This window comes from Mobula hypostoma, chromosome 5 (assembly GCF_963921235.1).
Source record: "Mobula hypostoma chromosome 5, sMobHyp1.1, whole genome shotgun sequence".
Taxonomy (NCBI): domain Eukaryota; kingdom Metazoa; phylum Chordata; class Chondrichthyes; order Myliobatiformes; family Myliobatidae; genus Mobula; species Mobula hypostoma.
Window position 1 is genome coordinate 195,169,143 of NC_086101.1, and position 19,268 is coordinate 195,188,410.

Consider the following 19,268-nt stretch of genomic DNA (forward strand, 5'->3'; position numbering starts at 1 on the left):
CGAGGTGCGGAGATCCCCCGATTTTTGTGTGTCTCCCTCGGGATATCCAGCATCTGTACAATCTCTTGGGTTCGTGAATGACAGATGAGGTGCAGTTAAGGGTTGGATGACGGGAAGGGGTTGAGAGAGAGGTGGTTGGTTTAGCAGCAGCGAAAAAACTGTTCTTGAATCTCAAATAAGAGAAAATCTGCAGATGCTGTTCGTCCGGGCTTTCAGGCTCCTGTATCTTCTCCCAGAAGGTAGAGGAGAGGGAAGCGAATGCCCAGGTCGGCGGGCAGCACACTCAGACTGTGTCTGGAGTCACTGGCAGTGATCATTTTTGTGCGCCTCTCATTTACGTCTCTATTTCCAAATGGGAGCGGCTTGCTGGTGTTTGAAGTGGCGGTGAGTATGTGTGTTATCAGAAGTGGCCGTGTTACCGTCTGCAAGCTCTCCGCGTTGTGCACAGAGGGCGCAGTTCCGCAGACTGTGCAGCGCAGGCTGGGAGGGAGGGCTTCAAGTTTCTGACTTGCTGCTGACTCGCAGTTTTGCTTGCGGGCTGACAGAGGGTTCGTAGGGTTCAGTGCGGAATCGCACAACGCTCTCCGGCGTGCCTGCAGCCAGTTCGGCCCCACTGCGGTCTCCCCGCCCATGGACGCCGTCCCTCGGGGAGAGGCGAGGGACAGCCAACCTCGGCAGCAGATCGGCGCCTGATACCGAGCTTGCCCACTGCCCCCGGGAAGAACTCCGATCGGGGGTGGGGGGTGGGGGGTGGGGGGTGGGGGGTAGAGCACACGGATCGCTGTGGATACACAGAGGGAAAGGAAGACGGGAGAAACAGTGGACAGAGTCGACCATCCCGCCGAGGCCAGCACGGCACGGCTCAGCTCGGCCTGGCTTAGCCCGGCCACCGCCAGGTAACAACACATCAGCCCGGAATCCGAGTTTGCCACGGTGTTTGTGTACTAAACCTGATCCATACAGATTGAAGCTCACACCACCGACGTCCACATAGCGCCTTGTGTTCAATAAGTTCAGCCGTATCCTGCCGTATTATTTCGAATTGAAATCACAGCCTTCGGCTCCCCAGTTCTTTTCCACATCTGTTAGCAATTTTTGAACGTTTTGACCCTTCCGTCCCCAAACAATTCATGTTTTGTTTGTAACTTTTGGCGAACTTGTGGGCCCTCAGAGAGAGTGTGAGAGAGAGAGAGCGAGTGCGCCAGTTTTAAGGGGGATGGGGGAGTGCCGCCTTGGAAATATTAGAATCAGGTTTTTATCACAGGCTTAGATGACGTGAAATGAATTGTATTGCAGCAACAGTACAGTGGGAAAAACATAAAATTACTATAAATAAAATAAAATACTAATAACTAGTGCAAATATAGCGGAAGAGTCTATTCTCGAACCCTGGAGTGTGGATCTTCAGGCTTCTGTACCTCCTCCTTGATGGTGCAAATGAGAAGAGGGTATGTCCTGGGTGGGGAGGGCTGTTAGAGATGGATGCTGCCTTCTTGACCATGTCCTCATGGTAAAGAAAGAGTTAAACCATGTGCTGGTCTACTCTTTATTCTCCTCCATAGACGCTGCCTGACCTGCTGAGTTCCTCCAGCATTTTGTGGTGTTGCTCTGGATTTCCATCATCTGCAAAATCTCTGGTGTTTGGTGTTTAGTGTTGGTGAAATGTCTTTTTGGCAGGGAAGAGAGAAGGATGGTTCTTTAACCAAAGTGGTTGTGATGTGGTTTATTCTTTCATAACTGAATAAACAGTGAAAATTGAAGCTTTATTTTCTACCAATATGATAACTATCTCTTAGTGAATCACCCGTCCGTTCTAATCACTGCTCAGAATGGACAGATTATATTGAGGCCCATGGAGGGCTATAGCTTAGCGGTTAGCACGACGCTATTACAGCCAGAGTTGGGAGTTCAATTCCCACCGCTGTCTGTAAGGAGTTTGTGTGTTATCCCTATCAGCGCATGGGTTTCCCCTGGGTTCTCTGGCTTCCTTCCACAGCCCAAAGATGCACTGGTTAGTCGGTGAATTGGGCATTGTATAATTAGGCTCAGGTTAAATGGGCAGATTGATGGGTGGTGTGGTTCATTGGAATGGCTTGTTCTGCACTGTATCTCTAAATAACAAAAAATAAACAGAACCAATGTAGGGAGTGAGCCAGCACAACTCCCCTTGGGCATAATTAAAGGGTACATTTTTGAATAATCCGTTAGCTTCTTATATTTAATGATTGAGAGTGAGAGAAAAGGTTTCCAAAGTTAGGACGAATGTAAAGGTTTTCACACATTGGTAAAGGAACAGTGTATTAGATGCCATGGTTTATTGTGGTATCCCTGGCTGTGATTAACACACCACCATAACACAAACCTTGAATTAGAAACCCGGAGTATTTCTTTCAGAAAAATCTTGTCATATAGTGTGAACAACCAGAGTGGAGAGCCTGAAGTTGGAGGAATTATAATGGCAAACTTTTTATTACAGCCTGTACACTAAAAAAAGTATTTCATTGGTTCAGAGCAATTTGGCCAATCTTCGCTGGTGTTATACAATTGTCAGTAGGCTGTTACCTTTCCAAAGTAAAATGCATTAACCAGTTGGTGGTTTTGATATTTGAATGCAAGTAAAACAAAACCTGCAGATGCTGGAAATTTGAAACCAAAGCAGAAGCTGCTGGAAGAAGTCAGCAAGTTGTGCAGCATCTGTGACAATAGAAACAGTCAAGGTTTCAGGTTGTAACGGGGAAAGAAAGAGATACACATAGGTTTCAAGTAGGAGGGACGATGGGACAGGGATGTGTTACAACAAAGGGAATGGTTGTGATAGGCTAAATTGAAGTGGTTTAATGAGGACAGTTATCTGCACATTAAGCTACTAGGCAAGTGTTATGTGTTTTCGGATTTGCCCTGCAGGCAAAGTTTCTGCATGTAGTGTAGGATAAGAAAAACAAAACAGGAAGCATCTGTGGAAAGGGAAACAGTTAGTGCTTCGGATGATGGATCCTTCTTCATACCTGGATGGGGTATGTTCACTTTTCCCAGACACAGGAGGATGAGATTTAATTAGACAGAATGATGGTGATGAATTTGTTTTAAATATTTGGTTGAAGTTGTTAATGTTAGTTTTGTTTAAAATTCATTCCTGATACAGCCCTATTGATTTTTAATTCTCAAATTTTTTTTTAAAATACTGAGAGCTGCCACTTTGTATGACCCATTGAGCGGGGGCATGAAGCTTATACTTTAACCCCACCAGGGATTAAGAAGCAAGAGTTTGCAGATGTGTGGGATCTACCACCATGAGTTGTCTTGAGATATCTATTCGAGTTAATACTGTCATTATGTTAGTGTGTTTCATGCACAGGAGAAGTATTATGAAGTTGCTTTATCTGGAAATATTTCAGCAGGCAGGAGTAATTATGTTTTGGACAGATGCCAAGGTACAGACTATAAACTGTTTTTCCAAAAGGTCACAGGAATAAAATGAGAATCAGGTAAGTCAGGCTTCTCTTGAACGCTTCAGAAATGTAAAGTGCACCCTAGGTCATTAATGGGTTCCTCTGAAACTGACAAGATGAAAATGAGGTAGAGTGCTTAGATGGTCAAGATGATGGCAAACATGAGGAAATCTGCAGAGGCTGGAATGTCAAGCAACACACATAAAAGTTGCTTGTGAACACAGCAGGCCAGGCGGCATCTCTAGGAAGAGGTACAGTCGACGTTTCAGGCCGAGACCCTTCGTCCTGATGAAGATCTCGGCCCAAGATGATGAAAGTTGACTTTGTTACTTGTCTCAATCTCAACTGAGGCAATTTTGCTTGAGTTAAAACTTAAAACATCATTGCAGAATTTGATTGTGGGCAGGCTCTGTGAGAGGAGGCTTTCCAGAGGAACACCAACTGCCTTTCCATTTGAAGAGGAGAACAGCATTTGAGGTCTCTGTCTTTGGCTTATGCGTTTGATGAAGTTGATTTCAGGAGCTGGACTTCTCTGTAGACTTTCACTTGAACAACTCAGCTGCTAAGATATTAGCATAGATTATGTCCAACTATTTCTATTGTACAAGTATCTTAAGATGGACAAAATGCCCACCTTGCCGGCATCCAACAAACCTGGAGAGGAATTGCAATGAGAAAGCTATGAGGTACTGAAGAAACCGTCCATAATGGGTGCAGTCCTGAGAGTGTTGTTGTCTATGTGGGGCCATTTGGCCTGGTGAGCCAAAACCAGTTTAATATAAGAATTCCATCAATCCTATCTCCCTTTACTGATTTACAAATACTTTCCTTTTTGATACTTTATCCAGCTCTTTTCTTAACTCCATATCTACTCCTGACAGTGTACAAATTGTGCATTTTTTTTTACTGTTGATTTCCCTCCATGGATGCTGCCTGACCTGCTGAGTTCCTCCAGTATTTTGTGTGAGTTATTCTGCATTTCTAACCTCTGCAGAATCTCTTGTGTTTATGCTTTTTTTTCTTGGGTTACTTTTGATTCTTCTGCAGGTCCTGGTTCCTGACCCCTCTGCCAATGTGGATTGTTTCTCACCATTTATGATTTTTAAAACCTCTACCACATTTGTTGCTGGGTATCAATCCAACTTCCCCCTCTACCCCATTCCCTTTGTTCCTGAGTACCAATCCAACTTTACCTCGACCCCGTTCCCTTTGTTCCTGAGTATCAATCCAACTTTACCTCGACCCCATTCCCTTTGTTCCTGAGTATCAATCCAACTTTACCTCGACCCCGTTCCCTTTGTTCCTGAGTATCAATCCAACTTTACCTCGACCCCATTCCCTTTGTTCCTGAGTATCAATCCAACTTTACCTCGACCCCGTTCCCTTTGTTCCTGAGTATCAATCCAACTTTACCTCGACCCCATTCCCTTTGTTCCTGAGTATCAATCCAACTTTACCTCTACCCAATTCCCTTTGTTCCTGGGACTCAGCGATTCAGGAACACCTTCTTCCCCTCTGCCATCTGATTTCTAAATGGACATTGAATCTTCGGACACTAACTCACTTTTTAATATACAGTACTTCTGTTTTTGCATTAAAAAAAATCGGGTATCAATAAATATAATTGATTTACTTGTTTATTATTATTTTTATTTTTTTCTCTCTGCTAGATTATGTATTTCACTGAACTGCTGCTGCTAAGTTAACGGATTTCACGTCACATGCTGGTGATAATAAAGCTGATTCTGATTCTGATTCTAACTTGGTTCTGTGGATTCAGAATTGCCTTGCCCACAGAGGCAGAGGATGGTAGCAGATGGAGTGAATTCTGTCTGGAAGGTGGTGACCAGTAGAGTTCTGCTCAGTTCTGTTCTGGGTCCCCTGCTCTGTGATTTTTAAAAGATAAGTGAATAAGATGAGGAAATGGAAGGGTGGGTTATCAAGTTTGCAGATGCATGAAGGTTTGTGGTGCTGTGTATAGTTTAGAAGGTTGTCATAGGCTACAATGAGACTGATACAATGCAGAGCTGGACTGTGGAGTTCAATCCAGAAACGTGTGATGTGATTCACTTTGGAAGGTTGAATTTGATGGCAGAATACAGGGTTAATAGCAAAATTCTTAGCAGTGTGGAGGACCAGAGAAATCCACCTTCATAGATTGCTCAACGTTGCTATGCAAGGTGATAGGGTGGTTAAGAAGGCGTATGGTGTGTTGGCTTTCATTAGTCAGGAGACTGAGTTCAAGAGACACAAAGTAATATACAGCTTTATAAAACCCTGTTAGACCATGCTTGGACATGCGTGTCAGTTCCTGAAAGGACTTAGAAGTTTTGGAGACGGTGCACAGGATGTCAGAATCAGGTTTATTATCACCGGCATGTGACGTGAAATTTGTTAACTTAGCAGCAGCAGTTTAATGCAATACATAAATTAAAAGAGAAAAAAAAAAATAAAATTAAAAAATAAATAAGTAAACCAATTGCAGTATACGTATATTGAATAGATTTTAAAAAGTGCAAAAAACAGGAATACTGTATATTTAAAAAAAAGTGAGTTAGTGTCCAAGGGTTCAATGTCCATTTAGGAATCGGATGGCAGAGGGGAAGAAGCTGTCCTGTTGCTTGGATTAGAGAGCATGTCTTATGAGGGTAGGTTGAGTGAGCTCGGGCTTTTCGCCTTGGAGTGAAGGAGGATGAAAGGCGACTTGATCGAAGTGTAAAAGATGATAAGAGATATAGATTGAGTGGACAGCCAGAGACTTTTTTTACAGAGCAAAAATGGCTAACACGAGGGAGCGTAATTTTGAGCAGATTGAAGGACAGTATGGGGGGGGGGGGTGTCAGAGTTAGTCTTTTTTCACATGGAGAGTGGCAGGTGTTTGGAGCGCCCTACCAGAGGTGGTGATAGAGCTATCGGGGGTATATAAGAGACTCTTAGATAGGCACATTGATGATGGGAAAATGGAGGTGTATGTGGGAAGGAAGGATTAGATTGATCTTGCAATAGGCTATAAAGCTGGCACCTCATTGTGGGCCAAATGACCTGTACTGTTCCATGATGTTCTATGTTCTACAAGTTGACACACTCAGTGATTCATGTTGAGTTATCATGATGCTTTCATCCTGGAATACCATGTACTTACATTATAAGGTCCGGTATCCCATATACTTTTTTATCAACCTTCTGAACGCACCTGCCACATTCAGTGAATTGTGCAGGTCCCTCTGATCTTGTACTTATTTTAGAATTGTGTTCTCTTAATTAAAATTGCCATTGTCATTCTGCCAATCAAAACGCAGTGCTTAACACTTCTCAGGAGTAAAATTCATTTGCCACCTGTCCGCCCATTGCGCCAGTCTGTCTCTGTCTCTGTCTCCTTGGATTCTAATAATGCCCTTACAGCTGACTCTGACTCCAATCCAGCAGGAGCTCCTGGATTGACCCGACGGACAGCTGACTCTGACTCCAATCCAGCAGGAGCTCCTGGATTGTCCAGACAGACAGCTGACTCTGACTCCAGTCCAGCAGGAGCTCCTGGATTGTCCGGACGGACAGCTGACTCTGACTCCAATCCAGCAGGAGCTCCTGGATTGTCCGGACAGACAGCTGACTCTGACTCCAATCCAGCAGGAGCTCTGGATTGTCCAGAGGGCTGACTCTGACTCCAATCCCGCAGGAGCTCCTGGATTGTCCGGACGGACAGCTGACTCTGACTCCAATCCAGGACAGGTTTCCCTTCCTGAGAACTATCCCTAAATTAGAAATGAACAGCAACAGCATGTGGGAGAGGGTCACGGACCAGCTGACAGGAGAATGAGCAGGAGTGGGGAGAGCCTCTGTCAGTAAATGAGTCTGCCCAGAGCTCCCAGCTCAGCCAGGCTCCCCTCAGCCCTCAATGTTGTGGCTGGTCGGAGTGACAGAACATGGAAATGTCTCGCTCTCACTCGGCAGACACGTGCAGCACCCCAGCTGCTGGTGAATCTGTCCCCATCCATCACGCCATGTTCTCAAATGTAGATTTGCACGTACCATTAGCTTTATTTGTCACCTGTACATTGAAACACAGTGAAATGCATCATTTGCGTCAGTGACGACACAGTCCGTGATTGTGCTGGGGGCAGCCCGCAAGTGTCTCCACAATTCACTAACCCGAACCTGGAGCACCCAGAGGAAACCCACACAGTCACAGAGAGAACATACAAACTCTTTACAGACAGCCATGTCACTAGCTAGCATTACACTAGCTAGTAAGCAAGTTGGGCAGTACTTGTACCTGTGGCCCTTCACTACTTTCCAGTGCAACTATATTCAAAGATTCAAAGCACGTTTATTATCAAAGAATGTATAAGTTGTACGTCTTGAAATTTGTCTGCTTACAGGCAGCCACAAAGCAAGAAACTCGAATAACCCAATTTAAAAAAAGACCTAAAACCACCGCACAGATAAAGAGAGAGAGAGAGAGAGAAAAACACACATTGTACAAACAATAGAAGCAAGCCAACAGCATTCGGAACCAGACTGAATCCCAGATCCACTCCTGGAGCAGCTAGAGTAGGCCCGAGCCGGATCAGTTTGGCACCACGGAGAAAGGAATGAACATTCGCAGGAGAGCAGGTGGAATTAGCCTGACCCTCACCTCTACACCCGACACTCGGGGTTCCAGTCTATCTGGGCCAGCATTTAAATTGTCCAGCCACCAAGTAGTGCCATGTTCCACGATCCAAATCCAGGTTCCTCGATACGCCTGGGCCACATGCCCGAAGCCGTTCTTGATCTCACGCAACAGGCTCAGTGTTTAGAGTGATCCAACCTCACAGGCTCGTACATGAACACGTCGTACCTCGCAATGCGCCAGTACTGCTTATCTCCTGAACCGGCCTTGCCTCTGCCTGTGGCGATAGTTCACCACAGTTTGCTTCATGAAAGATGTCATAAGTAATGTTTTTAGCTGATTCTCTTGCCTTATGATTTACCAGTAAGCTATTGCACATCTTCGGTAGTGCCTTCTTAATCTGATCTTTGCCTGCGACCCACTTTCCTGCTTACACTTGGTAGTCCTTAACTTCCTTATCATTGGAAATCTTCCTTGATCTGAATCTATTTCATGACTCCGTCTCTATAGGTTTTGGGTAAATAATTCCAAAAATTCATGCCTTCACAGAACATATTCTTCACCTGAGTGGGAAATATTTTCTCTGTCAAGACCCCCCTGAATTTGATATTTCAGAAGATTAGCTCTCACTCCCTTTGGAGTCGGAGGGAGATGTAACGGAGGAGCCCACTAGGTTCACACTGACCATCAGCCACACATTTACTCTGATCCAGTGATAGACATCCAGCCCCCTCAAGATTTCCTTGGAAGACAACAATCCTTTCATAAGCACAGGAGAATCTGCAGATGCTGGAAATCTGGAGCAACACACACAAAAAGCTGGAGGAACTCAGCAGGCCAGGCAGCATCTGTGGAAGAGTACAGTCAACGTTTCAGGCCGTGACCCTTCATCAAGACTGGAAAGGAAGGGGGAGGAAGCCAGAATCAGAAGGTGGTGGTAGGAGGTGAAGGAGTACAAGCTGGCAGGTAATAGTTGAGACCAGGTGAGGGGAAGTTGGTGGGGGGTGAAGAGAGAAGCTGGGAGGAGACAGGTTGAAGAAGAAGGAACAACGAAGACTTTCTTGCCTTCCTCATGCTTTGCTGCACCCCGTATGAGGACGCGTTGGTCCTTCTGTTCAGTAGGGTGGCATGGTAACATTACGGTTAGCACAATCCCTTCATAGTGCCAGCAATCACCGATTGGACTTTGTTTTCTGCTCCTCTCTGTAAGGCGTTTGTACATTCTCCCTGGGACCATGTGGGTTTCCTCCCACATTCCAAAGACACTCGGGTTAGGATTAGTAAATTGTCGGCTTGTTATGTTGGCACTGGAAGCATGGCAACACTTGCAGGCTGCCCCAGCATATCCTCACTGATTTGATTTAACTTGAGTGACACATTTCACTATACATGTGACAAATAAAGCTAATCTTTAATAATTAATTAAGTTATTCAGAGCTACAGCACGGAATAGGCCCTCCAGCCCTTTGAGCCGCATAGCCTAGCAATCTGATCTAACCCTAACTCAATCACGGGACAATTTCTACTGATCAGTGAACTTACCCGGTACGTCTTTGGACTGGAGCGTGCTGGGAAAATCCGTGCATCCCACGGTGTCGCCTCACCTGGGGGGACTGTTTGGAGCCCTCAGTGGTGGCGAGAGAAGAGGTGCCGGGGCAGGTCTTGCAGATTTAAATGGCAGGAGGGAGATCAAGGGTGTCACGTATAGCACGTCCCTACAGAAAATGGAGAGTGGGGGGAATAGGAAGATGTAGGATCCTGTTGTAGATGGTGGAAGTTATGGAGAATTCTGTGCTGGATGCAGAGGCTCATGGTGTGGATAGTATGTCGTCCACAACCTGTGAACCTTTCAAGGACCTTTCATCTCATGTTCTCAGTGTTTTTGCTTTAATTTTTTCTCTCTCTTTTTGTAATGCACATTTTTGTTGTCCTTTGCACATTGGTTATTTGTCCACCTTGTGTGCAGTTTTTCATTGATTCTGTTGTGTTCCCAGGTTGTATATGGTGCCGTGTACTTTGAAAATAAATGTACTTTGAACTTGGTGAGTAATGTGCTGGATAAGGAGGCTTCTGTTGACCTTAATTATGTGCTACAATCTCTGTGCCTGTCCTGTTTTCAGATATTGTGGAATTTTCCCTTTGACCCACATGACCTTCTAATGGGCACCATACTCAACTCTAATTTCGAGGAAAAGTCCTCTGCCCTCCCTTCCTGACATTTACCTCTTAAAGGTGTCTCTAGCTCAAAGACTGAGTGTGACTCAGAACAGGGAGGCTGTGCTTTTGTTGTTGATGTGTGAATAGTATTACAGGTTAAGCACCCTTTATTCAAAATGCTTCGAGCCGGAAGTGCTCTGGATTTTGGAATAGTTTGGGAATGGGACCCATGTCTAAGCACAAAATCCATTTGCATTACATATATAGCTTTTACATTTACCCTGAGGGTGGTTTTAGATAATATTTTCATAATTTTATACAAAAAACCAATAATGCATGCATTGAACCATCAGTAAGTATCACTACTTCGGACCCGTGGGTTAAGAGTCAGTGGCTTTTTGTTATCCTGGCTCTGAATTTATTTGCTACTGCTAAGCAGTCAGTGTCTTACATGCGTTCATCAGACATATGCACTTGACAATAAAAATTATTACGTATCATTAATGTAACACGTGCATGGTAACAAAAGCAGCACCATTTGTATAAGTGCTCAAAACAGTTTGGATTTTGGATGTTTTTGGATAAGGGGTGCTCAATCTGTTCTTGTAGTGCTGCTTATAATTTTCAAACAACTAGTAAACTACTGAAAGGTCTCTGATCTGAAACATAAACTGCTTCTCATTTCCACAGATGCTATTAGATTAAAGAGTGTTTACAGCATTTGGTTTCCACCTTGTAGATTTCTTTGACATTTACAGTTACTTTCTACGTACACCGTCAGTTATTATTATTATTTGAAAGTTTTGGTTAAATGACTCCTAAATTTAATGCCAGGGAATGTGTCCATCAGGAGTTAGTAAATTCTTCCGTGACCATGTTGGTTTCCCCTGGGTTCTCTGCTTTCCTCCCATAACGCAAAGACATCTGAGTTAGCAGGTTTATTGGTCATGTGGGAGCATTTGGGCAGCATGGGCTTGTTTGCCCAGAAGGGTCTATTACCTATCTCTAAATTAAAAATTAAATGAAACCTCTAGTTTGTGTAACATCTCCTGTAACTGGATTGTTTGGTTTTGTTGGATCGCACTCGCTCCAAGGCCAGTGTATTTTCCCGATAGTCTGTAGTTATGCATTGCTGCTGACTCTCCTGACCTCTGCGCCATAATTTCTATTCCCATATCGTTTAAATATAAATAACAGAATATCATTGTTTTCTGTCCCTGTCCATTATATTTGTATTGATCTACAGTATGTACAATAACCTTCCGATCTCTGTGGGCATTCAGCACTACTAGCTTTTAACTACTTAATAAAATTGCACTGGATGAGGACAGATCAACTTTACCTGAAGTAAAATCTCTTTTATGGAGACACAATTGCATGGAGGATATCAACAACTCCTTTTACTCCACCGATACCGCTTGAAAACTGTTTACTGCAGTTTTGACTATGTGTTCAATCTGTTATTATCTTAATGGTGTAAGATTCCTTCTGCAATCTCAGTAAATTTTGTAATCTTGGAAATGTGGTTTTAAAGTCATAGAACACTGCAGCACAGAAACAGGCCCTTCAGCCCTTCTGGTCTGTGTTAAACCATTAGTCCGCCTTGTCCCATTGACCTACACCCCCACCATAGCCCTCCATTTTTTAATTTTTGTGTGCTATTCTCTGCCAAAGCCTCGGCAACCACTTTTCAAGTGGTTGTCTTGGAGGAAAGATTCTGTGAGTGGTCCCCCACATCCTTCTCACAGCAGCGCAGTTTTTTTTTTAACGAGGCCGAGTTGCGAGCTCGACACTCAACCCAGCACGGATGGAAAGCGTGCCCGGGAGCGGCCTGACTGGATTCGAACTCGGGAACCTTCTCTCCGGAGTCCGGCGCTGATGTCACTGCGCCACCAGCCAGCCCTCCATACCCCCCCTCTAATCCATTTACCTATCCATATTTCTCTTAAATGTTGAAAATGAACCCACATCCATCTCTCGCTGGTAACTTGCTCCACATTCTCATCACCCTCTGAGTGAAGAAGTTTCCCCTCATGTTCCTCTTAAATATTTCATCTTTCAACCTTAACCCATGACTTCTAGTTGTAGTGGAGAAAGCCTGCTCGCATTTACCTGATCTATAGCCCTCATAATTTTCTATACCCTTATCAAATCTCCCCTCATTCTCCTACGCTCCAGGGAATGAAGTCCGAACCTATTCAACCTCTCCCTATAACTCATGTCAAGTCTCGGCAACATCCTTGTAAATTTTCTCTGCACTCTTTCAATCTCATTTACATATTTCCTGTAGGTAGGTGATCAAAACTGCACATCAAATTAGGCCTTGGCAATATACCTTCTACATAACATCCCATCTTCTGTACTCATTGATTTATGAAGGCCTATGTGCCAAAAGCTTTCTTTACGAACCCATCCACCTGTGATGCCACTTTCAAGGAATTATGGACCTGTATTCCCAGATCCCTTTGTTCTTCTGCAGTCCTCAATGCCCAAACTGGTCACTCCCAAAGTCTAATACCTCACATTTGTCTGCATTTCCAGCTGGTCCAAATCCTGCTGTAAGCTTTGAAAATCTTTCTCGCTGTCCAGTACACCTGTAATCTTGGTATCTTCCACAGTTAACTGCATTATCATCCAGATCATTGATACAGATGACAAACAACAAAATACCCAGCACGGATCCCTGCGGCACATCACTGGTCACTTGCCTTCAGTCAGAGAGGCAACCATTTACTACCACTCTCTGGCTTCTCCCACAAATCCAATGTCTAATCCAGTTTGCCTCATCCTGAATGCTGAGCAACTGAATATTCTTGAACAGCTTCCTATGTGGGACTTTGTCAAAGGCCTTGCTAAAGTCCATGTAGCCTTCCATTATCAACTTCTGTGATAACTTTCTCGAAAAACTCTATAAAATTGGTTAGACTCAACTTACTACGCATTAAACCATGTTGACTATGCCTATTCAGTCCTTGTCTATCCAAATTACTGATATATTTGGTCTTTAGAATACTTCCCAATAATTTCCCCACTACTGACTCACCAGCCCTGGCTTATTGTTAGATCCTTTCTTAAACAACAGGCAAACATTGGCCAACTTCCAATCTTCCAGCACCTTACCATGGCTAAGAATGATTTAAATATCTCTGCAATTTCTGCATTAGTCTCCCGCAGGGTCCGAGGGAACACCTCGTCAGGCGCTGGGGATTTATCCAACAAAATTTGCATCCAGCCGGCAAACACCTCCTCCTCTGTAATCTGTACAGGGTCTATGACTTCTCTGCTGCTTTGCCTCACTTCTATAGACTCTGTGTCCATCTCCTGAGTAAATACAGATACAAAAAATTAATTTAAGATCTCCCCCATCTCTTTTGACCCCACACATAGATTAATATTCTGACCTTTCAGAGGACCAGTTTCTTCCCTGCAATCCTTTTGCTCTTAATATTTTTGTAGAATCCCTTAGGATTCTCCTTCATCTTGTCTGCTAGAGCAACTTCATGCCTTCTTACAGCCCTACTGATTTCTTTTTTAAGTTTTCTCTTGCTTTCTTATACCCAAGTACCTCACTTGTTCCTGCCTCTCTTTACCTGCTATGCACTCCTTCTGTTTATAATCTTGTCAAATATCTCAATATCTGTCAAAAACCAAGGATCCTGAAACGCATAATTCTTGCCTTTGATTCTAACAGGAACATACAAACTCTGTACGCTGTACCATGAAATTAGTGGCGTTATGATTACTGGATGCAAAGTGTTCCCCTAGACAAACCTCTGTCATCTGCCCTGTCTCATTCCCTCATAACAGATCCAGTATTGCACACACTCCAGTTGGGACTTCCATGTACTGATTCAGGAAACTTTCCTGAACGCATCTGACAAACTCTTTCCCATCCAGCCTTTTACAGTATGGATGTCCCAGTCAATATGTGGAAAGGTAAAATCACCTACCATCACAACTTTATGTTTCTTACAGCAGTCTGCGATCTCTCCGCAAATTTGTTCTTCTAAAGCCTGCAGACTGTTGTATGGTCTATAATATAATCCCATTAACATGGTCATCCTTTTCTTATCCCTCATTTCTACCCGTAAAGCCTCACTAGACGAGCTCTCTAGTCTATCATGTCTGAGCACTGCTGTGACATTTTCCTCAACCCCTCCCCCTTTAACCCCTCCCGCTGTGCAACCCCTCCCGCTCTGCAACCCCTCCCCCTTTAACCCCTCCCGCTCTGCAACTCTCATTTAACCCCTCCCCTTTAACCCCTCCCCCTAGCAAATCTTCCCGCTAGTAGTTTTTTACTTTATGGCAACAGAGCGTTGTAAACTCAGCCAGCTCCAGCTCCATCATGGGCACTAGCCTCTCCAGCATCAAGGATACCTGCAATAGATGATGCTGTAAGAAGGCAGCATCCATCATTAAGGACCCAGCTCGTTTTTCTCAAGGAGAAGGTACAGGAGCAGGAGCCTGAGCAAACACACTCACCGTTTGATGAACATCTTCTTCCCTTCTGTCATCAAATTTCTGAATGCCCCACGAACACTACCTCACTATTTTGCTCTCTTTTTGAAATTCTTATTTACTTATTCCTTCTTGTAACTTACATTATTTTTTATGTATTGGACCATACCATAAGACCATAAGACATATGAGCAGAATTAGGCTGTCTGGTCCATCAAGTCTGCTCCGCCATTCAATCATGGCTGATCCTTTTTCTTACTCCTGCGCTTAACCCCAGTTCCTAGCCTTCTAACGGTAACTTTTGATGCCATGACCAATCACGAACCTATCATTCTTTGCCTTAAATACACCCAATGACCTGGTCTCCACAGCTGCATGTGGCAACAAATTCCACAAATTCACCACCCTTTGGCTAAAGAAAGTTCTCCGCATCTCTGTTTTGAAAGGGCACCCCTCTACCCTGAGGCTGCGCCCTCTTGTCCTGGACTCTCCCACTATGGGAAACATCCTTTCCACATCTACTGTGTCTAGGCCTTTCAACAATCGAAAGGTTTCAATGAGATCCCCCTTCATCCTTCTGAATTCCAGCGAATACAGACCCAGAGCCATCAAACGTTCCTCATATGATAACCCTTTCATTCCTGGAATCATCCTTGTAAACCTCCTCTGGACCCTCTCCAACGCCAGCACATCTTTTCTAAGATGAGGGGCCCAAACTGTTCACAATACTCAAAGTGAGGCCTGACCAGTGCCTTATAAAGCCTCAGCATCACATCCTTGTTCTTGTATTCAAGACCTCTTAAAATGAATGCTAACATTGCATTTGCGTTCCTCACCATCGACTGAACCTGCAAGTTACCCTTCAGGGTGTTCTGCACAAGGACTCCCAAGTCCCTCTGCATCTCAGATTCCTGGATTTTCTCCTCATTTAGAAAATAGTCCACACATTTATTTCTACTACCAAAGTGCATGACCATGCATTTTCCAACATTGTAATTCATTTGCCACTCTCTTGCCCATTCTCCTAATATATCTGTGTCCTTCTGTATCCTACCTGTTTCCTCAACACTATCTGCCCCTCCAACAATCTTCATACCATCTGCAAACTTGGCAACAAAGGGTCTATTTCGTCATCTAAATCATTGATATACAGCATAAAAAGAAGTGGTCCCAACACCAACCCCTGCGGAGCACCACTAGTAACTGGCAGCCAACCAGACAAGGATCCTTTTATTCCCACTCGCTGCCTCCTACCAATCAGCCAATGCTCTAACCATGTTAGTAATTTTCCTGTAATACCATGGGTTCTTAACTTGGTAAGCAGCCTCATGAGTAGCACCTTGTCAAAAGCCTTCTGAAAGTCCAGATATACAACATTCACTCCATCCCCTTTATCTATCCTACTTGTAATCTCTAAGAATTCCAACAGGTTCATCAAGCAGGATTTTCCCTGGAGGAAACCATGCTGACTTTGCACTATTTTGTCCTGTGTCACCTCATCCTTAACAATTGACTATTAACATCTTCTCAACCACCGAGGTCATGCTAACTGGTCTATAATTTCCTTCTGCTGCCTTCCTCCTTTCTTAAAGAGTGGAGTGACATTTGCAATTTTCCAGTCCTCTGGCACCATGCCAGAGTCCATTGATTTTTGAAAGATCATTTCTCATGCCACCACAATCTCTAACGTGACCTCTTTCGGAACCCTAGGATGCAGTTTATCTGATCCGGGTGACTTACGTACCTTTAGATCTTTCAGCTTTTTGAGCACCTTCTCTCTTGTAACAGTAACTGCACCCACTTCTCTTCCCTCACACACTACAACATCTGGCACACTGCTCGTGTCTTCCACAGTGAAGACTGACACAAAATACTCATTTAGTTCATCAGCCATCTCCTTGTCCCCTGCTATTATTTCTCTTGCCTCATTTTCTAGTGGTCCTGTATCCACTCTCATTTCTCTTTTATTTTTAACATACTTGAAAAAACTTTTACTCTCCACTTTGATATTATTTGCTAGCTTGTTTTCATATTCCATTTTTTCTCTTCTAATGATTTTTTTAGTTGCTTTCTGTAGGGTTTTAAAAACTCCCCAATCCTCTGTCTTACCACTAATTTTTGCTTTGTTGTATGCCCTTTCTTTTTCTTTTACAATAGCTTTGACTTCCCTTGTCAGCCATGGTTGTACTATTTTACCATTTGAGTTTTTCTTTATTTTTGGAATACACATGTCCTGCACCTTCCTCATTTTTTCCAGAAATGTACACCGTTGCCGCTCTGCTGACATTCCTGCCAGCAGCTCCTTCCAATTTACTTTGGCCAATTCCTCTCTCACACCACTGTAATTTCCCTTACTCCATTGAAATACTGCTACATCAGACTTTACTTCCTTCATATCAAATTTCAAGTTGAACTCAATCATATGGTGATCACTGGTTCCTAAGGGTTATTTTACCTTAAGCTCCCTAATCGCCTCTGGTTTATTTACATAATGCCCAGTGCAGTGTAGCTGATCTCCTAGTAGGCTCAACGACAAACTGCTCTAAAAAGCCATCTCTTGAAGGCATTCGACAAATTCACTCTCTTGAGATCCATTACCAACCTGATTTTCCCAATCGACTGGCATGTTAAAATCTCCCATGACTACCATAACATTGCCCTTTTGACTCGCCTTTTCTATTTCCTGTTGCAACTTGTGGTCCACCTCCCTGCCACTGTTGGGAGGCCTGTATATAACTGCCATCAACGTCCTTTTACCTTTGCAGTTTCTTAAGTCGACCCACAAAGATTTAACATCTTCCGATCCTATCTTTCTACTGATTTGATGCAATTCTTTACCAGTAGATACACCACCCCCTCTTGTCTACATTCCTATCCCTCCGATACAATGTGTACCCTTGGACATTCAGCCCCCAACTACAACCATCCTTCAGCCAGGATTCAGTGATGGCCACAACATCATACCTGGCAGTCTGTAATATTGTACTGCTGCCACAAAACAAGAAATATCTGAGTGACTGTCAGTGATAGAAAACCTGATTCTGATTCTAGTTACCTTTGAAGCGGATTAGGAACTGTCCCTTGTACAGATTCCTTTGGGACCATCTACTTCATGCTGGTCGGCCAGATTCCTAACTGGTTTGCTACCTTGCATTTGTTTTCATCACACAGTTCCTATGAAAGATTTCACCAAATTTTCTTCTGGAAGTTTTACATAATGCCTTTAATATCCACAACCTGGATACTTCCTCACCTTTCCAAAGCTACTTCATCAAATGTGATGTACCGCTTGCATTCACGGTGAAGAATTAAAAATTTTCAATTTATCCTTAATGATGGACTCCAAATGTCAGCCAACAGCTTACTTTTAAGCACTCTACGACTCATGTTCGTGATATTTATTGCTTGTTTGTTTATTTATTTATTTGTTGTTTGTTTTGTATTTGCACAGTGTGTTGCCTTTTCACACTGGTTGTTAACCGATTCTATTGTGTTTTTGTGAATACCCACAAGAAAGTTAACCTCAGGATGGTGTATGGTGATGTATATGTGTTTATGTATATGTACATACATTTACTTTGGACTTTGAAATAGCTTCCAAGGTGATATTTTAGTGACAGATGTGTGATACCCTTCCACTCGTCCTGGCCAAAGCTGAATTTTCAGCCTTTAAAGGATGGTTCTCAGGTGGGGTTGAAAGTGATACTGTGGCCATTTGTGGTGTGTGGGTAAATTATTGTGCTGCCAATATTATAGCAGTTTTTGCAATTTCAATAAATTGTTCATTGGCTGGGAGTGTTATGGGAATCCAGAGCTCAGGGAGTGCACCGTAATTCTGAACTGGGATAGGAAGAAGGAAGCGATTCTCTTGATTTTTAAGCATTCTCTGAGTGCTGTGTTTGAAAGCAGGTCCCAAGTACAAGAAGGCTTCGTGCTGAGTTTGACTTTGGGAGAATTGAGTAGTTCTAAGGTCAGCTGTTAAATGTAAGTCAATAGTGTAATAAATCAACTCATTGCTGGCAATTCTGTGTGTAAACAGCACAGCCATTTTGCATTTCACTTGGCTTGTGAATCCAGGCCAGACACATTCTGTTTTGTGAAGTCTTTTTACTGAAAACCTAAATAACAATACGAGACCTCAAGGACAACACTGCGCTGGGGATAAAACAACTGGTGCATACTAGTCAGTCTAGTTGATGTGAAGACTTGTGAGCCATTGTAGGAGTAATTGAGAACTGAGGGAGGTGATTGAGCCGTGGTTTTGAATTGTGGTTCGACATACACCCCTTCTGGTGGTGCTGCGGCTATTTTGAAATGGTGGATTATTTCCAGCTCAGATGTAAAAACGTTATGGGCTGTATATTACAGATTGTGGATCTGTAGAGTAATTCTTTATTGGAGCCACAGAACATTACAGCACGGATACACGCCCTTTGGTCCAATCAATTCATGCTGGCCACAGTGCCCACCCAGCTAATCCTAATTCCTGCATTCAGCCCAAATCCCTCCACGTACTTGTGCAAGTCCTCCTTAAATGATGCTCTTGTACCTGCCTCGTCCATTTCCTTGGGCAGCTTATTCCATACACTCTG

At 43.6% G+C, this 19,268-nt stretch overlaps 1 protein-coding gene across 2 annotated transcripts in view; it reads left to right on the forward strand.

The window, feature by feature from the left end:
- Positions 1-212: 212 nt before the first annotated feature.
- ghra (growth hormone receptor a) overlaps positions 213-19,268 on the forward strand; it is a 175,809-nt gene continuing 156,753 nt past the window's right edge. The window contains exon 1 of one of the 2 annotated variants that reach the window (XM_063049644.1): positions 213-384. The gene's annotated coding sequence lies outside the window, so the exon portion shown is untranslated. Of the gene's footprint in view, positions 385-766; positions 897-19,268 lie in introns of those variants that run through there. The other variant, XM_063049643.1, reaches the window with a different exon arrangement.